This window comes from Carcharodon carcharias, chromosome 21 (genome assembly GCF_017639515.1).
Source record: "Carcharodon carcharias isolate sCarCar2 chromosome 21, sCarCar2.pri, whole genome shotgun sequence".
Taxonomy (NCBI): domain Eukaryota; kingdom Metazoa; phylum Chordata; class Chondrichthyes; order Lamniformes; family Lamnidae; genus Carcharodon; species Carcharodon carcharias.
The window spans coordinates 81,171,318-81,191,851 of NC_054487.1; the positions used below are offsets into that span (position 1 = coordinate 81,171,318).

Consider the following 20,534-nt stretch of genomic DNA (forward strand, 5'->3'; position numbering starts at 1 on the left):
TTCTAGCATTTTCCCTACTACTGATTTGAGGTTAACAGGTCTGTAGTTCCCTGTTTTCTCTCTCCCTCCCTTCTTAAATAGTGGGGTGACATTTGTGACCTTCCAAACTTCAGGAACCATTCCAGAATCTATAGAATTTTGGAAAATGATCACCAATGCATCCACTATCTCTATAGCAACCTCTTTCAACATCTGGGATGCAGAATATCAAGTCCCAGGGACTTATCAGCTTTCAGTCCCAGCAATTTCCCCAATACAACCTTCTTACTTATTCTAATTTCCTTCAACTCCTCATTCTCCCTAATCCCTTGGATCTCTAAATCTGGGAGATTCCCTGTTTCTTCCTCAGTGAAAACAGACGCAAAGCAATCATTTAGTTTCTCTGCCATTTCTCTATTCCCCATTATGAATTCTCCTGTTTCTGCCTGTAATGGACCCAAATTTGTCTTAGCCAAACACCCCCTTTTTACCTATAGAAGCTTCTCATTCCATTTTTATGTTTTTTGCTAGATTGTATACATATTCTATTCTCCCTTTCTTTGCCAGCTTTTTGGTCTTCCTTTGCTGCATTCTGAAAACCTCCCAATCCTCACGTTTACTACTACTTCTGGCAACTTTATAACCCTTTTCTTTTAATCTTATACAATCCTTAACATCCTTTGTCAGCCACGGTTGACTGACTTTTTTGGGGGTTTTTGCACCTTGGAGGAATGTATAGGTGCTGTAAGCAATGTAATAGTTCTTTTAAGATTATCCATTGCCTATGTACAGTCATATCCTTTAATGTATTATCCCAATCCACCTCAGCCAATTTGTCCCTCATGATGTCATAATTTCCTTTATTTATTCAACTTTGACACCCTTGCTTCAGAGTGAACTACCTCACTTTCAAACATAATGTAAAATTCTATCATATTGTGGTCACTCATCCCTAAAGGTTCTTTTACAACAAGGTTATTAATTAGTCCTTTTTACATTACATAATAAATCTAAAATAGCCTGTCCTCTAGTCGGCTCCTCAACATACCGCTCTAGAAAACCATCCCTAACACATTCCAGAAACTCATCTTCCACAGCATTAGTGCTCAATTGGTTTACCCAGTCTATATGCAGATTGAAGTCACCCATGATTAAAGTGCTGTCTATGCTACAAGGTTCTCTCATCTCCTGATTAATACCATGCCCCACACAAACACTGCTGTTTGGTGGCCTATAAACAAATCCAATTAATGTCTGCTGCCTTTTGCTGTTTTTTAGCTCCATCCAAAAAGTTTCCACACATTGTTCTTCTGATCTGAGATCCTCCCTTACTAATGCACTGATCCCATCCCTTATTATCAGTGCAACACCACCTCCTTTCCCTTCTTGTCTGTCCTTCCTAAATGTCGAATATCCTTGAATATTCAGTTCCCAGTCTTGGTCTCTATGCAGCCATGCTTCTGTAAGGGCAACGATATCATATCCATTTACATTTTTTTGTGCCTTTAGATCATCTACCTTATTGTGAATGCTGCGCACGTTCAGGTAGAGTGCCCTTAACTTTGTCCTTCTGACATCATTCTGCATTCGGAGTATACTCAATGCTCTGCTTTGTTTCTCCTGCCTCCTGGTCTCACTACTACTTCCTGTTACCAGCTTTACTTCCTTCCAATTTGGGCCACCCCTCAGGTTCCCACTCCCCTGACAAGCTAGTTTAAACTCACCCCAACTTTGCACAAGCAAATCTCCCTGCGAGTTCAACAGTCCCACTAGCAAGTGGCACTGGGAGTAATCCTGAGATTACTGCTCTTGAGTTCCTGCTTTTTAAACAACATCAGAATAAAACCAAATCCACCAGTCATTTATTCTTTTTGATATTTGAGACACTATACTTACGCAAATTGTTCACCCCATTTGCCAATGTATAGCAACAGTAATTACTTTTCAAAAACAATTTATTTTGTTTAGGGAGAACATGAAAAATGATATTTAAAGTTTTATCTCTACTTTAGTACTCAGTGCACCAGATATTTATACACGACAACAATAAAGTATGATGAATGAGCAGTCCAATAGTCTCACTGGAATTATTGCATTTCTCCTGCTCAACTATTTTCCCCTCATCTAGTGTCAGATCATGAGTGAGCCCATTCTAAGTTGGCAATGATTAACTGTCATGATAACTCTTGTTTTCTGCCAGTGGATGCCCAATTCAATCGCTGCATTTAAATGTTCTACAAGCAATGGGCAACACTGCACTGTCAGAGGTGCTGTCTTTCAGGCTCTGTTTGCTAGTTCAGGTGGGCATAAAAGATTCCACAGCACTGGTTCGAAGAACAGCAGGAGAGTTCACCCCTGTCAATGTTCTCATTAATATTCATCCCTCCACCAACATCACCAAAACAGATTATTTGTGGCCATTACTGAATTGCTGTTTGTGGGAGCTTGCTGTGGGAAAATTGGCTGCTGTAATTTTTACCTAGCAAAAGTGGCTGCACTTCAAAAAGTACTTCTTTGGCTGTTTTGGGGCGTCCTGATGTCATGAAAGGCACTATATAAATGCAATTCCTTCAACAGTGCCCATAGTGATGGTCTTCTGAGCCCAGGAGCCACATCAAATCACTACTGAGGCAGCAGTAGCAATAATCTTGGAGGTGAAGTTCAAAGCCATTATCTACATCTTGACATCACCACACTTGGCATGTGTAAGCCAAGCTACGTGTAGGATATTGAGACCCTACTGTGCAGACACATTACAGAAAGGCCACCAGCCAGTAACCAAGCTGAATGCAGGAGAGTAACTCACTCAGTCCACCTGCTGAGGTGAGAGCTGCATTGTCAGCGGAAGCCTGGTTCCCAGTTTCATAAACTGGGCACGTTCTTTACACAGCTGACAGGCCCATGCGGATGCATGAATGAACCCAACAAGAAAAGACTATTTAGTTCTTTCCATAGAGCATGTGTAATTTCCCATTCATTAATGTCATTCGATTTAGTCATCTTTTTGAATCTTAAGTTCTGCAAAAATCTTACACTGCCCATTCAATAGCCACTCTGTGCTCTTATGGTAGGAGTTCAGTGACTCTTTGTCTTTGCATCAGAAGATCAAACAGCACAGTATAGGAATTACATACAGTGCACAATCCATTATGAACGGTCACACCTTGTATAGAGAGTAAACAGAGACTGTACTGGTGCACAATGTAACAGACAAATAGGAAATGCTACCAGTCAGCTAAACATTCACAGACACGCCTGCAATAACAATCAAAACATTTCTTACAATCAAATCGTACCAAACAGTCACTGATAGCATTTCATTTTCTCGCGCTTACAGGAATTTTGTACGCCCTTTTGGGATCCGGTCATTGCACACTATGCTGGTGGATATTCAAATTCTTGCTTCAGGCACATTACAATATACTCCCATCCCATAGTTACCTGTCCTCCTCGTCTTCCTCATTTAGCTGCAGGAGCATAATTGGTGAATAGACTCCTTAAAATAATCAGGTTGCCAATTTGTTGAGAATTGCTCTGCCCACCAATGATGTGACTCTTTTACAGATGCCCAGTATGATCAATGATTCACTCTTCCATTGATATTTTTCTTACCAGCTCGCTAGTCCAAAAATAGTGGAAGGCAGGTGCTCCTGTGATCTCCAACCCTACAGATTTCAATCATATAGTTGGATGTTTCTTAATTGCCTTTGAACTGGATAGGGACAGCATACTTCAAATCTTCACCTCTGGGTCCTCTGTGACAATGACCAACAACCCTCTACACATAGGAACAGAAGTTGGCAATTCAGCTCCCCAAGCGGATTTGTCTCTCAGCTCCATCTACCCTCCTCCCCACCCCAACCAACCCCTTGGTTCCATACATCTTGATCCCCTTGCCTAACAAAATCTATCAATCTCAGTTTTTAAATTTTAAACTGACTCCCAGCCTCAAAAAGCCTTTTTGAGAGAGGGGGTTCCAGATCTCCCTTACTCTTTGTGTGATGAGTTGCTTCCTGACATCACCTCTGAGCAACAACTAGTCAAACACAAATCATGTCCCAAGTCCTTGAATCATATCCACTGAGTGAAGTATCTGGGGATCTAAAGGCTTCGCTTATTGATGATGACTATGTTCTAAGATAGCTAGAATTATAGGCCTGGTTTCTGAGAGTCTGGGTGAGAGATTGCAGAACTCTGGTACAGAGGGATCTAGATGTCCTGATACATGAATCACAAAAGGTTAGTATGCAGGTACAGCAACTGATTAGAAAGGCAATTGAAATATTGGTGTTTACTGCAAAGGGAATCAAGTAGTAAAGTAGGGAACAAAAATAGAAAATGCTGGAAAAATTCAGCAGGTCTGACAGCAGCTGTGGATAGAGAAACAGAGTTGATGTTTCGAGTCTGTACAACCCTTCTTCAGATATGAACTTGAAACATCAACTCTGTTTCTTTATCCATAGATGCTGTCAGACTTGCACTTTCGAGCATTTTCTGTTTTTGCTTCAGATTTCCAGCATCCGCAGTATTTTGCTTTTACAGAAGCAGGGAAGTTTTGCTGCAGTTGTACTGGGCATTGCTGAGACCTCCTCTAGAATACTGTATACACTTTTGGCCTCCTTACTTAAGATAGAATATAATTGCCTTGGAACAGTTCAGAGAAGGTTCATTTGACTGATTGCTGGGATGAAGGGGTTATATTATGAGGGAAGGTTGGACAGGCTGGGCCTGTATCCATTGGAGTTTAGAAGAATGAGAGATGATCTTTTTGAAGCACATAAGATCCTGAGGGGAGTGGACAGGGTGGATGCTGAGAGAATGTTTCCCCTTTTGGGAGAGACTAGAACTGGGGGACAGAGTTTAAAAATAAGGGGTCTCCCATTTAAGATGAAGCTGAGGAAAAATGTTTTCTCTCAGAGGGTCATGAGCCTGTGGAATTCTCTTCCCCAAAGAGTAGTGGATGTTGGATCATTGAATACTTTTAAGGCTGAGTTAGACAGATTCTTGATTGACAAGGGAGTCTAAATGTAAAGGGGTAGACAGGAAAGTAGAGTTGAAGCTACAATCAGATCAGCCATGATCTAATCAAATTGCATAGCAGGCTCAAGGGGCCGATTGGCCTACTCCTGTTCCTAATTCAATGTAACCCACGATCAGCCTCGGTATTACCTCATCCAGATTATAAATAAAGGAACACAATTCGTTGAGGCTCAAACATCCAGGCAGATCGCATCAAGATAGTCACAGTGCAATAGAATCAGTTTGATTGGAGTGGTCACAAACCCAGAATGAAGAGAGAAACTCGGGTAATTTGAGGTTTATATTATAAACTGTGTTGGCTTGTGAGACATGGTGTACCAAAGAAATTCAATGTTAATTGGGAAAGGTCCACCGCAGTACTTAGATATTTTTATTGGCTTACGGTGATTTCATTCAGAAAATACATTGTGGAGTTAGAGGATATGAGTAATAGGAGATATAATGTGTGGTGAGTGCAGCTTGTTTGGAAAGAACAGATGGCCTTTAGACCTGTGGATCCTAACGTTCTCTGGCACTGCTGTTTTCCTCACCTAATGTCAGGATCTGTTGTAGACTAATTCACCGAAACTAATCACTGTGATTAGTCAACAACTCCATTATCCAAATGGTCATTTGGTAATATAGAACTTGAGCATTGCTGAAAAAAGACATGTTGTTGAAGCTTTTCGTCTTGCACTTATCAGGGCAATTTGCAAGAATACCAAATGTAAAGGGAACAATAATTTATACCTCATGAGAAGAGAGTGGCAATTGGATTCTGATTGGTAGAGGCATAGCCATAGAAAGTGTACCATAATGCATCTGTTTCAAATTGTTGTTTCTTTTATATTTGATATTCTTGTAAATTGTCCTGATGAGTGCAAGACAGAAAGGCTTCGATAACATGGCTTTTTTCAGCAAACTCTATTATCAGTGTATCATGTAACTACCAGGATGGCAGAAGGTGAACTGGATGGACCGCAGTCTGTTTTCACTAACCTAGGTTCCTAATGAACAAAACTTTGAAGTTCACAGTGTATACATTCAAATAAGAATGAAATGACAAAAATGTGACTCTTGACTAAAAGATTTGCCCTATTAAGGTTTGATTGAGGATAAATTCCTGCAATGCCCTTAACCTTCGGCAGCCGCGTTCAAAGTCATAGTTTGATAGCAGTCTCCCACTCAAGGTACCAACATTAACAGGCACCAACCTGCATCTCACCCAGTGGTTGTACTTGATGGGGTACATTTTTTGAGGGAGCATTGCCAATGAGGAGGGTTAGCCACTGACTGGACAAGTCAGGAAACCTTGGGTACATCAGCAGAAATGCACAGTCAGTGGATGAGGCCCAAACTAGCAGCACATACAGCCACGGGATCTTTTACATTTGCCTGTACCTGTCTTAATAGGTCTGATTTTAACCTTACATACTCACAGAGCATGGGGTGGGTACATGTCCGGTGCCCTTACTACACCCCATCTGATGTTTTTCTTCTTTGAACTCGATGAGGAGTAATAGCCAGCGGGTGTCGGACCTGAAACCATCCTGTGCTTGCCAGGCAGTTTAGGTTAGAAATTTGAAAAAGCAGCATCTCTGATAAAGTAGCATGCCTTCAGCATAGCACTAAAGTGTAAGGCCTAGATTTCATATCAACTGTCGTAGTAGGGTACAGACACATTAGAGAAACTGTTTCCTTTGGTAAGTGAGTCAGTAACCAGGGTTTTACTTATTCTTTCATAGGATGGGGACATTGCCAGCAAGCTCAGCATTTGTTGCCCATCCTTAATTGCCCTTGAATTGAATGGCTTGCTAGGCCATTTCAGAGAGCAGTTAAGAGTCAACCACATTGCTGTGGGTCTGGATCACATGTAGACCAGGTCAGGTAAGGATGGCAGATTTCCTTCCCTAAAGGACATTAGAAGGCTAATGGAATTCTATCCTTTATTACAAGAGGAAATTAACATAAAAGTAAGGAAGTTGTGCATCAGTTATATAAGGCATTAGTGAGGCAACATATCAAATACGCAGTTTTGCTCTCCTTATTTAAGGAAGGATGTTACTGCTTTGAAGGCGGTTCAAAGGAGGAATGAGTGGGTTGGCTTATGAGGAAAGATTAGACAGACTGGGCTTGTTTCCATTGGACTTTAGAAGAGTGAGGGGTGACTTGATTGAAGTATTTAAGATCCTGAACGGTCTTGACAGGGTGGACGTGGAAAGGATGTTTCCTCTTGTGGGTGAGTCCAGATCTAGGGGGCACTGTTTTAAAATTAGGAGCTGCCCTTTTAGAACAATGAGGAGAATTTCTTTCTCTCAGAGGGTTATGCAACTTTGAAACTCTCTGCTTCAGAAAGCAGTGGAGGCGGGGTCATTGAATATTTTAAGGCAGAGGTAGATAGGTTCTTGTTAGGCAAGGGAATCAAAGATTATCAGGGGTAGATGGGAATGTGGAATTTGAAAAAAATACAGATCAGCCATGATCTTATTAAATGGCAAAGTAGGCTCGAGGGGCCAAGGCCTACTTCTGCTCCTATTTCATATGTTCTAGATAGGGTATATGACAATTGATGATAGGTTCAGTAATGATGACCATGAAACTAACTTTATATTCCAGATTTCATTAATTGAATTTAAGTTAATCATTGCTTAATTGATTTAACATCACCAATTTAAAATAATTGGTAAAAGAATTTCCTCACGTAAAGGGTTATTAAGATCTGGAACACACTACCTGCAAGGGTGGTGGAATCATATTCCATTGGAACTTTAAAAAGGAAATTGGATATGTTGTTGAACAGGACAGGATGAATTTGTAGGGTTATGGGAGAAAAGAAATCAGGGATTGGAACTAATTGTACAGTTCCTTCAAAGAGCCAGCACAGGCATATTAAGATGAATGGCTTCCTTTTATGTTGTATCATTCTCTGATACCTGCAATGAGTAACTCACCTCCCGACTCCCCAAAGCCTGTCCACCATCAACAAGGCACATGTCATGAGTGTGATGGAATACTCTCCACTTGTCTGGATGAGTGCGGCTCCAACAACATTCAAGAAGATTGACACCATCCAAGACAAAGCTTTCCACTTGATCAGCACTCCTTCCACCACCAACACACAGTGACAGCAGTGTGTACCATCTACATGATACACTGCAACAACTTGCCGAACTCCTTCAACAGCATCTTCCAAACCCGTGACCTCTAACTCCTAGAGGGGCAAGGGCAGCAGATGCATGGGAACACAGACAACTACACGGTACCCTCCAAGCCACTCACCATCCTGACTTTGAAATATATCGCCGTTCCTTCACTGTCGCTGGGTCAAAGTCCTGGAACTCCCTCCTTAACAGCACTGTGGATGCACCCACACCACAGGAGCTCCAACAGTTCAAGAAAGCAGTTCAGCACCACCTTGGGCAATTAGGGGTGTGCAATAAATGTTGGCCTTGACAGCAATGTTCACGTGCTTCTTTTTCTATTCTTTGCATGGGATCCCATGAATGAATAATTTTAAAAAGTTTTAATAATCTCCTGACTTAGAATGTGACCACTGAGCCAAGCCTGGCACAGAAATGACAGCAAGACCAACATAACCATTTTCATCTTCAAGGCTTAACGAAATAGATCTTCTACATGTTCCAGTGCTAATGGTCAAATAACCTGTAACAATAAGTCTGAGCTCCTTCCTATTTTTAAAGTCCTTTATATTTTGATCAAAATAATGGAACCTTTTTTTTAAAAAAACAAAACCCATTGTACAATTGCAGGAAATAATTTAACAGGAACCCTTCCAGCCTAGTCACACCCTCACTTTTAGCTGAAGGTAAAAATAGTGGCTGATGTTGTGCTACACTGTGCAAGTACATAAGCAAGAACTTTCTACAGAATTTGGCAGCTCATACATTTTAAGTATAATTCTTCTGGATAAAAGAAGCTGAAATTGTAGTTCAAACTGGAACATGCACCCTCTTACAGTCATCTGGTGTTTCTCAAGAAAGAGTGACTGAGTACAATCCTTTGTTGACAACAGAATATCAAATATCTTAAGCTGCCAACACAATTGAGAGATTAGGAGGATCTTACAAAGTGTGAGAACAAAGCTAAAAGCAATTTATTGACATTATCAGTAGCCTAAATGCCTTAGAGCCTTCAGCATATTCTGAACATTTTACCACAGACTTTTCATCCAAGTTCATATATTCTCTTACTACCAAACCTTCCATTAAATGATCACAGTTTGGCCCTGGTTGGTAGCACTTCCCCACTGAATCAGAAATTTCCGGGTTCGAGGCCAGCCCTGATTACCATACTTACTCAAACACTTTACACAACTGCCATTTGCAGTCACTTGAGACCAGGCATGATCAATTCTACCATATTCTGGTGAGATCACTGCCAAACTCCAAACTTCACTAGAGATAAAAACAAAAAATTGTGGATGCTGGAAATCCAAAACAAAAACAGAATTACCTGGAAAAACTCAGCAGGTCTGGCAGCATCGGCGGAGAAGAAAAGAGTTGACGTTTCGAGTCCTCATGACCCTTCAACAGAACTAGGTGAATCCAAGGAGAGGGGTGAAATATAAGCTTACATTTCACCCCTCTCCTTGGATTCACCTAGTTCTGTTGAAAGGTCATGAGGACTCGAAAGGTCAACTCTTTTCTTCTCTGCCGATGCTGTCAGACCTGCTGAGTTTTTCCAAGTAATTCTGTTTTTGTGCCAAACTTCACTACTTGTTACTGTCAGACAGATCTCACAGCGGCTACAGAACTCAAAACAGAACTGAACTGAGGTGCAAAACGACAAGATTTAAAGATAGTTGAATGCCATGCTCATCCATACAATGAATAGACTCTTGTAATCGTTAAACAATGTATCCTGATAATTCAAGGATCCTAACTTAATAATCAATGTGATCTTACACTTTCATTGCTATCATTCTTTTTGTATTTTTTCTACTCTGCTTGGAAAAATGGTTGATTGTAAAACTGACTTCAATTCAGCCCCCGGAAGTTCATTTTAGATAGATAAAACTTTGATGATAAGTAAACATTGGGTGAAATAAAACTTCCTGCAATTTATGACCTTTGGCAAAAGAACCAGAGGTGGGCAATGAGGAGAATTGGTTTTATGCAGCAAGGTAACTATGATCTGAAATGCACTGCCTGAAAGGCTCACAGAAGTAGACTTTATAGTAACTTTCAAAAGGGAAATGAATCAATGCTTAGAGTGGAGGAAAGGTTTCAAGGCAATGGCTGCAGACGGCCAGGGGAGTGGGGCTAATCGGATAGCTCTTACAGAGAGCCTGTTAATTCCAATAATTGTATCTTGAGGAAGAATGAGTCTGAAGCTAACCTGTACCTTAAAACTGGCTTATTTCTAAAAGAGCAAAGTAAAGTCACAGACTCTCCCAATTCCTCCTAGACACCCAGAGTGATCTGGTTTCTATACCCTTGCAATGATTCCCTAATCCTTCACCAACTGGTGACAGCTGTGCTTAATTACCACCTTAAAGCATGTATTCTATTGCTGCACAATTTCAACATTACCAGAGCCGACACGGCACAATGGGCTTTGTTGCAAGATTTTATGATTCTATGAATCTAGGCTGATGTTTCAGTGCAGCATTGCTGAGCTGTTCAGTTGGAAGTTAAAGACTTAATGGTGCAATTTGAAAAGCAACAAGTTCTTCCTGATATTGATAATAGTCGATAATAGTCAGTCATTTGATTTGATGCTGTTTGTGCGACTTTGCTGTGTCAAATGGCCACCAGATATGCCTAACTAGCAACAGCAACTGCATCTCAAAGGCACTTTTGAAGAAGAACAGGGGAGTTATCCCCAGTGTGCTGGTCAATATTTATCCCTCAACCAACATCAATAAGAGAGATGAACTGGTCATTATCACATTGTTGTTTGTGGGAGCTTGCTGCACGTATATCGGCTATCACGTTTCCTACATTACAATAGTGACTATGCTTCAAAAATGCTTCATTGGTTGTAAAGTGAGTTGGAACGCATTGTGGTTGGAGAAGGCATTGTGTAAAATGCAAGTTTTACATAATTTAACAGTAGCCTTTTGTGTTGGGCTGAGTTGAATGTATTTTTCAAAGTTTTGGTATAGTGGTGTTGTGATCCCACAGGTTTCTTGGAATGTTATTTCCTTAAAAAGAGCCAAGGTGGTGAGTCATAATATGACAACTGGCCAAAAAGTTGAGCTCCGTAGTGCACATAGTTTTGTGTTATTTTGGTATCAGAATTAGCAATGCTGTGCACGCACACCTCTAGGTCAGTGAGCATTGAACGGCATCTTGTTGATGGTATTAGCGCAGGCATAAAGAGCACGTGTTGAAAGTATTCAGAGTAGGCAGATCATGACATCAGTCAGCATGCATAACATCCCTTCTTAAAAGTGCATAAGTGAATGCGCATTCAGCAGTAGGAAGTACCCGCTCTCCAGCGCTATTGAAAGAGATTATGAACAACCTGCAGGTTATTTGCTGATTAAGATGCATCTTCTTGGCTACATTGCTGAAGTAAAAGCCACCACAAAACAAGCATTCCTGATCAACTTTATTGAAGAAACCATCCAATATTTAATGTGAAAGCCAACTAAACACATTTGTGCATTCCCTTCGTGCCTTTTTTATGAGTGTCTTTGCCTATCCTAGTGGTCCTACGCTATGTTAGTCCAGTAGCTGCAACATGGCTGGTGGAAGACAGCTGAATTTCAGGAGGTGAGACTGCAGGTGGCCTTGCAGGACTCCTTGGGGCAGCTCAGGTACTTAAGGGCCCAGCTTCGGACTACACCACATCAGCATGGGCAGCAGCAGCCTGGGCTGACTGGTTGAGAGGCAACAGCAAAGGCACTGAGGGAGTAACTGTGTTGGGAGCACGAATGCTGTAATCTTGAGAGAACACAGAAGTTTGTGTTCCATGGAGGCACTGCCACTCTCCCAGAGTGGCACCTCAACAATTCTGGTAATCTGCTGGAGCACAGATTGCTGAACGTCTGTGAGGGTCTGAAGATCCTTTGAGCACTGGTATCAGCGGCTATGATGGTAGGAGTCCAAGTCTGCATGGCAACAGGTTGAGATTTGATGATGTTGAGTAGCTCCAACTTGTACTGTAATGGAAGGATAAAGGCACCAGGGTAGGGTGAGAGAAGGAGGGGAAAGCAAAAGTTGACTGCTTACACCATCTGCAGCTTGTAAATCACAAGTGGTTGTGGGATAAGGGGAAAGTGGGATGAGAGAACACAAATTAGGTAGGAATATACTATCATTCTCTATGGTTTCAGCTCCTCACTTGTGGCCACACCAATAATTATCAGCCATACTCAGCCACATACATACTCAACTCGCTCTACAGTAGCACTAATTCACTCTATCTTAGAGTTGTCCTGATTGGCAAATCCACTTCATCCTTCGCCTTATCTGGTAATTTAACAAAACCATTTTTTTTCTTCCTTTCAGGTGTCAAGCAACAACCCTTGGATACCAACAGCCCTCCAGATCCTCTTTTCCCTTCACATTCCTCTAATGCCATCCCTCTATCCAAATTCACAATTTTGTTGCGTTTTCACTATCCCCTCTGACCTCCCCTCTCTGACACCCGAACAATCAGCCCTCAGCTTTACCTACCATTTGCTCTCACCTCAATGAATTTTGAGCTTACCACAATGCTGAGCTCATCTTCCATTGCCTTCACTTCCACGCTCACTTCTTTGGCCAAGAGCTTTGCCCTTGTAGAGTGGACTCTTACTCCCGTCTTCAGAGTTCTCATTCCACTTGAACTCCTCCCTCTGACCTCTTACCCTTTCTTGATCCTTTTGTTGGGAACTACCAATATGATATCAGCCATCTCAATTTCTCTACTTCTCCCTCACTCGAACCTACCTTACACCTAAACTTGCTGAGAAGAACAGCATGGTTGTTGTTTGGTGAACAGATAACTATCTTTGTGCAAGCTCAATGCTAGCACTCTGACACCTCCTCCAGAGCGTGACCCCACCACAAAAACATTAACCAATCATTTCCCACACCATCACTGACATTAACTCCACTGAAGATCCTCCCCCAACAGTCTCCAACCTCATAATTCACCCCAGTCCCACACAGCTCACTTCTATTTTCTTCCAAAGATTCACTAACAGAACAGCCCTGGTAGATCGTAGCCTGCTCTTGCCCCACTGAACTTACTTCTTCCTATCTCAACTCTATCTTTTTTCTCCCCTTACTCAGTTTCTTCCACCTATATCTGTGACTCTTCCAATGCCCTCCACCACTTTAGTAGTTTCCAGTTTCCTGGCCCTAACCGGCTCCTCTTCACAATGAACATCCAGTCCCTCTACACCTATGTTCCCATCAGTACGGTCTGAGAGATCTACTTTTCTTCCTCGAATAAAGGTCTACCAGTTTCCATCCACCAACACCTTCTGTCTGGCTGAATTTGTTTCCACATTAAACAACTCTTATCCTTTAACTCCATTCACTTCCTCCAAATAAAAGGTGTTGCCACGGGCGCCAGTATGGGCCTTAGCTATGCCTGCCTTTTTGTAGGTTATGTTGAGTATTCTTTGTTCTTCCCTCACCTCTTTTTCCGATACATTGATGACCGTATTGGTGCTATTTCCTGCTCTTGACCTGAACTGGAAAATTTCATCTACTTTGCTTCCAATTTCTACCCTTCTCTCACATTCACAAGGTCCACTTCATTGACTCTTCCCTTTCTCAATTTCTCTACCTCCATTTCTGGATATAGACTGTTGACCAACAGCTACTATAATCCCACTGACCTGACACTTAAATTGATTACACATCCTCGCACTCAGCTCCCTGTAAGAACTCGATTCCATCCTTCCAGTTTCTCTGCCTTTGTCTACCAATGCCACCTTCCATGTCAGTGCTTCTGATGTATTCCTTTATCCCCAATTAAGCATTCTTCTCCACCATGGTTGACAGGGCCCTTGACCATATCCATCCCATAACGCAGCACACCTGTCTCATCCCTTCTGCTCCTTCCCAGAACTACAATAGGGTTCCTTTTTTGCCTTCCACCTCACCAGCCTCCACATTCAACAGATCATCCTCTGCCATTATTGTCACCTCCAGCGCGATGTCACCTCCACCACAAAGCATATCTTTCCCACCCCTCCCAACATTCTGAAGGGACCTTTCCTTCTGTGACATTCTGCTCCACTCCCCAGTCATGCCACAACACACCCTTCCCAAGTCAGCTTCCCATTCAAATGCAGGATATGCAACACCTGCCCTTTCAACTCCTCCCTTCCCACCATCCAGGAACCCAAACACTCCTTCCAGGGGAAAGCAATTTCCTTGTCCTTCTTTCAATTCAACATACTGTACTGGCTGCTCATGTGATCTCCTCTACAATGAGACGACCAAATGCAGGTTTACCTTGCTGAACTCCTCTGTCCTGTTGGCCACTTGTTGCTTTGATTTCCTTCTCCAATCCCACACTGACCTTGGCCTCCCACACTGTTTTGATGAAGCTCGACGCAAGAACTTTACGGCCTCCCGGACTCAATATTGAACTCAACAATTCCAGATCAAAACCACTTTTTCAGGCATGTAATGGTCCCGTTGTTTTCGTTTACACCGTCTCCAAACCCATCTTCTGTTCCTTCCCTTGTTCCCATTATCATCTCCTTTTGCCTCATACAATCTTCCTGTTTGTCGTTTAATCCTGCTTTCCACCCTATCACACACACCATCCCGTTTGTTCTTCCCCCCTTTCCCTCCCTCTGTAGTTGCTTTAAACCTGTTACACCTTTAACTTTTCCTAGTTCTGATGAAAGGTCACTGACCTGAAACGTTAACTCTTGTTTCTCTGATGGATGTTTCCAGCATTTTCTCTTTTGATTGCACTTAAGTGGATCTACATGAATAATGTAAAAAGCCAAGGATTGGAAACATTACTTTCAGTTAATAGCTATTAAAATTGCAGAACAATAATCGGATCGTGAAAAGAGTTGAACATTTGAACGAAATAAATCTGTTGTGTTTTTGTTATCTGTGGAACCTAGTGTGATTATGCAGCATATCCAGGGGAATTGTTTTAATGTTCCAGTGTGTCACTCTCCACTCACAAGGTTACTGAATCTCATTACCATGAAATCTTCTTTGGTCTATGAATAGCTTCCAGTATTGCCTGTGACAGATTGATAATATCGACAAACCATCCAAGGTTAGCTCAACCAATAAAAAACAGAGAAGGAATGTGCATTTGTGAAAAGCCCCTTTAATGACCTCAGAACAAAACAAAGTGCTTTAGACAATAGATTCAACACAAGTCACCACCACCGCACCCCCACCATCCATACCCCCTTACTTCAACACACCCTGTCATTCCATTCCTTTCTCCCTCACGCACCTGTCTAGGTTCGTCTTTGATGTGCCGATGCTATTTGCCTGAACCACCCCTCTCTGAGTAAAGTTAAGTTGAGCCTTTCACCACTCCTTTTGCAGCCTCTGCATTACTTTTTGAAGTGATTCACTGCTGCAATGTACTAAATGCAGCAGTCAATTAGAACACTGCAAGGTCCCAAAAAACAACAATTTGATAATCACCATTAATGACCATTAACTGTATATTCACGAAGTCATTTGAGGCATAAATATTGGACCAGGACACCAGGGATAATTCCCCTGCTTTTCTTCAAAATAATGTTATTGGGTCTGTTACACTCAACTGATAGGACAGACAGGACCTTGGTTTAATGTCTCAACCCAAGGTGGAATCTCCAATTGTGCAGCACTCCCTCAGTACTGCACTGGGGGTGTCAACCTAGATTCGGTGCTCAAATCAGTCTGAAGAGAGGGACTTAAACCTTCTGGCTCAGAAATAACAAAGTGTCACCAACTCAGTTGCTGCTGGGGCTGAAATAAATATGCCAATGGAGCAGGAAGGATAACAGGACTCTCAGGAGAGGGGAGGGGAAGCAAGGAGAGGGGAGGGGAGGTGCGGCATGGGGAAAGACGGACAGGAGGTGAGGAGAGGCAAGGCGAGGTGAGGAGTAAAGAGATAAGGAGAGAGAATCGTGTAGAGCGCATTGGGAATGGAGAAAACCTTGGACAAAAATTGCCCTGCAGAGCAAGTTGGAACACTGAAAATTAAATATGGTACAGATCTTTCAGGGTTTCTAGTAGTTAAGCCATGTTTTATATTTAATATGACTTTATTTATTTGTCTGAAGCCACAGGTTGAGTTTTAAAAGACTGAACAACAGCATTCAGTGACTTAAAACAGCAGCTTCCTAGATGGCTGTACAGTTGCATAACTGTGCCACTCAAATTCTGAAGCCATTAAAAATGAAGCCAGGGTGTCCAGAAGAATCCATCAGAGACAATCACTTTAGAGAAATGTGAATGGCCCCCACCTCCTGACCCATTCACAAAACAGACAGCACCTGTGCTGGGTGTGGAATGAGGCATTAGACACAATCACTTTGGACAATGGACCCTGGCTGAGAAAGGAACTCTTCCAACCATAATCTAATCATGTCTAAACCATGGACCTGGAATCAACTTGCTATGATAATGTTTCGGTAACTGGTCAGTTTGTGAGGGGAGATCATATGAGCCATCTACCCTCCTGTGTGTTTTAAGTGACTGTTTCTCCAGGCCAGCTGGATAGAAGAGATGATGCAGAAGGACGACACTGAGAGAGTACTCTCTCATCCATCTAGCAAGTTTGAGCCCTGCCTCTTGTTTAACCAGCTGTACGACACAGACAGTGTCCAAAAACCAATCCAGCAGCTGCTGGGGAAAAATCCATTTATGTTTAAATCCAAATTGCATCCTATGCCATTGACTCACTCTGGGATTAGGATTTGAGATCATTTGAATATTGGCTGACACTTTAAACATGCCTCAACCTTGAAGCTGCGAAGCAGCTGGAGGCTTGTCTCAGTCGTTGCACATTCACCTGTGAGTCAGGTCTTGGGTTTCAACCCCAACTCAGCATCTAAGCACGGAATTGAAACAGGCTGCTTCTCAGATGACAAAAACAGAATTACCTGGAAAAACTCAGCAGGTCTGGCAGCATCGGCGGAGAAGAAAAGAGTTGACCTTTCTAGTCCTCATGACCCTTCAACAGAACTGAGTGAATATTAGGAGAGGGGTGAAATATAAGCTGGTTTAAAGTGGGGGTGGGGGGGTGGGCTGGTGGTGAGGACGTGTGGTTGTAGGGACAAGCAAGCAGTGATAGCAGATAATCAAAAGATGTCACAGACAAAGGAACAAAAAGGTGTTGAAGGTGGTGATATTATCTAAACAAATGAGAATCTAAACAATTAAGAATGGATGGCAGGACGCTCAAGGTACAGCTCTAGTGGGGGTGGGGTGGAAAGACTAGCAGGGCATACAAGATTTAAAAATAATGGAAATAGGTGGGAAAAGAAAAATCTATATAAATTATTGGAAAAAACAAAAGGAAAGGGGAAGAAACGGAAAGGGGGTGGGGACGGAGTTCAAGATCTAAATTTGTTGAACTCAATATTCAGTCCAGAAGGCTGTAAGGTGCCTAGTCGGAAGGTGAGGTGCTGGACCTCCAGTTTGCATTGGGCTTCACTGGAACAATGCAGCAAGCCAAGGACAGACATGTAGGCAAGAGAGCAGGGTGGAGTGTTAAAACGGCAAGCAACAAGGAGGTTTGGGTCATTCTTGCGGACAGACCGCAGGTGTTGTGCAAAGCAGTCACCCAGTTTGCGTTTGGTCTCTCCAATGTAGAGGAGACCGCATTGGGAGCAACGAATGCAGTAGACTAAGTTGGGGAAAATGCAAGTGAAATGCTGCTTCACTTGAAAGGAGTGTTTGGGCCCTTGGACGGTGAGGAGAGAGGAAGTGAAGGGGCAGGTGTTGCATCTTTTGCGTGGGCATGGGGAGGTGCCATAGGTGGGGGGTGATGGAGGAGTGGACCAGGGTGTCCCGGAGGCAACGGTCCCTACGGAATGCCGCCAGGGGTGGGGGGGGGGGGGGTGGTGTGAAGGGAAAATGTGTTTGGTGGTGGCATCATGCTGGAGTTGGCGGAAATGGCGGAGGATGATCCTTTGAATACGGAGGCTGGTGGGGTGATAAGTGAGGACAAGGGGGACCCTATCATGTTTCTGGGAAGGAGGAGAAGGCGTGAGGGCAGATGCGCGGGAGATGGGCCAGACACGATTGAGGGTCCTGTCAACGACTGTGGGTGGAAAACCTCGGTTAAGGAAGAAGGAGGACATGTCAGAGGAACTGTTTTTGAAGGTAGCATCATCAGAACAGATGCAACAGAGGCGAAGGAACTGAGAGAATGGAATGGAGTCCTTACAGGAATCAGGGTGTGAGGAGCTGTAGTCAAGGTAGCTGTGGGAGTCGGTAGGCTTGTAATGGATAGGTGGAGAGTCTATCACCAGAAATTGAGACAGAGAGGTCAAGGAAGGTAAGGGAAGTGTCAAAGATGGACCATGTGAAATGATGAAGGGGTGGAGCTTGGAAGCAAAATTAATAAATTTTTCCAAGTCCCGACGACAGCATGAAGCAGCACCAAAGTAATCATCGATGTACCGGAGAAAGAGTTGTGGAAGGGGGCCGGAGTAGAACTGGAACAAGGAATGTTCCACATACCCCATAAAGAGACAGGCATTGCTGGGGCCCATGCGGGTACCCATAGCCACACCTTTTATTTGGAGGAAGTGAGTGGAGTTAAAGGAGAAATTGTCCAGTGTGAGAACAAGTTCAGCCAGACGGAGGAGAGTAGTGGTGGATGGGGATTGTTTGGGCCTCTGTTCGAGGAAGAAACTAAGGGCCCTCAGACCATCCTGGTGGGGGTTGGAGGTGTAGAGGGATTTGACGTCCATAGTGAAGAGGAAGCGGTCGGGGCCAGGGAACTGGAAATTGTTGATGTGACGTAAGGTGTCAGAGGAATCACGGATGTAGGTGGGGAACATCAACTCTTTTCTTCTCCGCAGATGCTGCCAGACCTCCTGAGATTTTCCAGGTAATTCTTTTTTGGATTCCCAGCATCCGCAGTTTTTTGTTTTTATCATTGTAGATGATACACACTGTTGCCACTGTGCTTTGGTGGTGGAGGGAGTGAATGTTTGTGATTGGGATGCCAATCAAGCAGGCTGATTTGTCCTGGATGGTGTCAAGCTTCTTGAGTATTTTTGGAGCTGCCCTCATCCAGGTAAGTGGAGAGTATTCCATCACAATCCTGACTGTACCTTGTAGATGGCAGACAGGCTTTGGGGAGTCAGGAGATGAGTTGCTCGTTGCAGGATTCCTAGCATCTGACCTGCACTTGTAGCCACGGTATTTCTTTGGCTAGTCCAGTTCAGTTTCTGGTCAATGGTAACTCCTAGGATGTTGATAGAGGGGAATTCAAAGATAGTAATGCCATTGAATGTCAAGGGACAATAGTTAGATACTCTCTTATTGAAGATGGTCATTACCTGGCACTCATATGGTGCAAACGTTACTTACCACTTGTCAGCCCAAGCCTGGATATTGTCCAGTTCATGCTGCATTTGGACATGGACTGCTTCAGTATCTGAGGAGTCACGAATGGTGAACATTGTGCAATCATCAGCGAACATCCCCACTTCTGACCTTATGATGGAGGGAAGGTCATTGCTGAAGCAGCTGAAGACGGTCAGGCCTAGGACACTACCTGAGGAACTCCTGTAGAGATGTACTGAGATGATTGACCTCCAACAACTACAACCATCTTCCTTTGTGTTAGGTATGACTCTGACCAGTAAACAGCTTTCCCCCTGATACCCATTACCCCAGTTTTGCTTGGGCTCCTTAATGCCACCCTTGGTCAAATGCTGCCATGATGTTAAGGGCAGGCACCCCCACCTCACCTCTGGAGTTCAGCTCTTTTGTCCATATTTGAATCAAGTTTGTAATGAGGTCAGGAGCTGTGTGACCCTGAAGGAACCCAAACTGAGCGTCAGCAGTTTATTGCTAAGCAAGTTCCACTTGATAGCACTGTTGATGACCCATTTTATCACTTTACTGATGATCGGGAGTAGACTGATGGGGCTGAATGTGGCTGCTTTTTGTGTACAGGATATGCCTGGGCAATTTGCCACATTGCTGGGTAGATGCCAATGTTAAAGCTGAACTGGAACAGCTTGGTTAGGTGTGCGGCAAGTTCTGGAGTACAAGTCTTCAGTACTATTGCTGGAATATTGTCAGGGCCCATAGCCTTTGCAGTATCTCGTGCCTTCAGCAATTTCTTAATATCACGTAGAGTGAATCGAAATGGAGCTCTGGATATAAAATGGATTATTTGATTAAAACTGTCTCTGCTAGCATTCTTAACGAGAGGCTGAGCTTGTGGTTGAGCCGGCTATGCAGGCTACGAACAGCCTGGTGCAGCCTAGGATGGTAGCCGTGTAGGGAGAGGGAATTGAAGAGCAGATCCCTTCAGAATGGCTTTGGTCTTCCTAATGTTTATCTGAAGGCAACTATTCAATGCGTCCAGCACAAATAGCTCACCATACAGGTGCAATTCATTTTGTTTCA

General features: G+C 43.1%; 1 protein-coding gene across 1 annotated transcript in view; it reads left to right on the plus strand.

The window, feature by feature from the left end:
• kitlga (kit ligand a) overlaps window positions 1-12,592 on the plus strand; it is a 184,274-nt gene extending 171,682 nt beyond the window's left edge. Inside the window, exon 10 of the mRNA XM_041216399.1 lies at window positions 12,477-12,592. The gene's annotated coding sequence lies outside the window, so the exon portion shown is untranslated. The remainder of the gene's footprint in view (window positions 1-12,476) is intronic.
• Window positions 12,593-20,534: the final 7,942 nt, after the last annotated feature.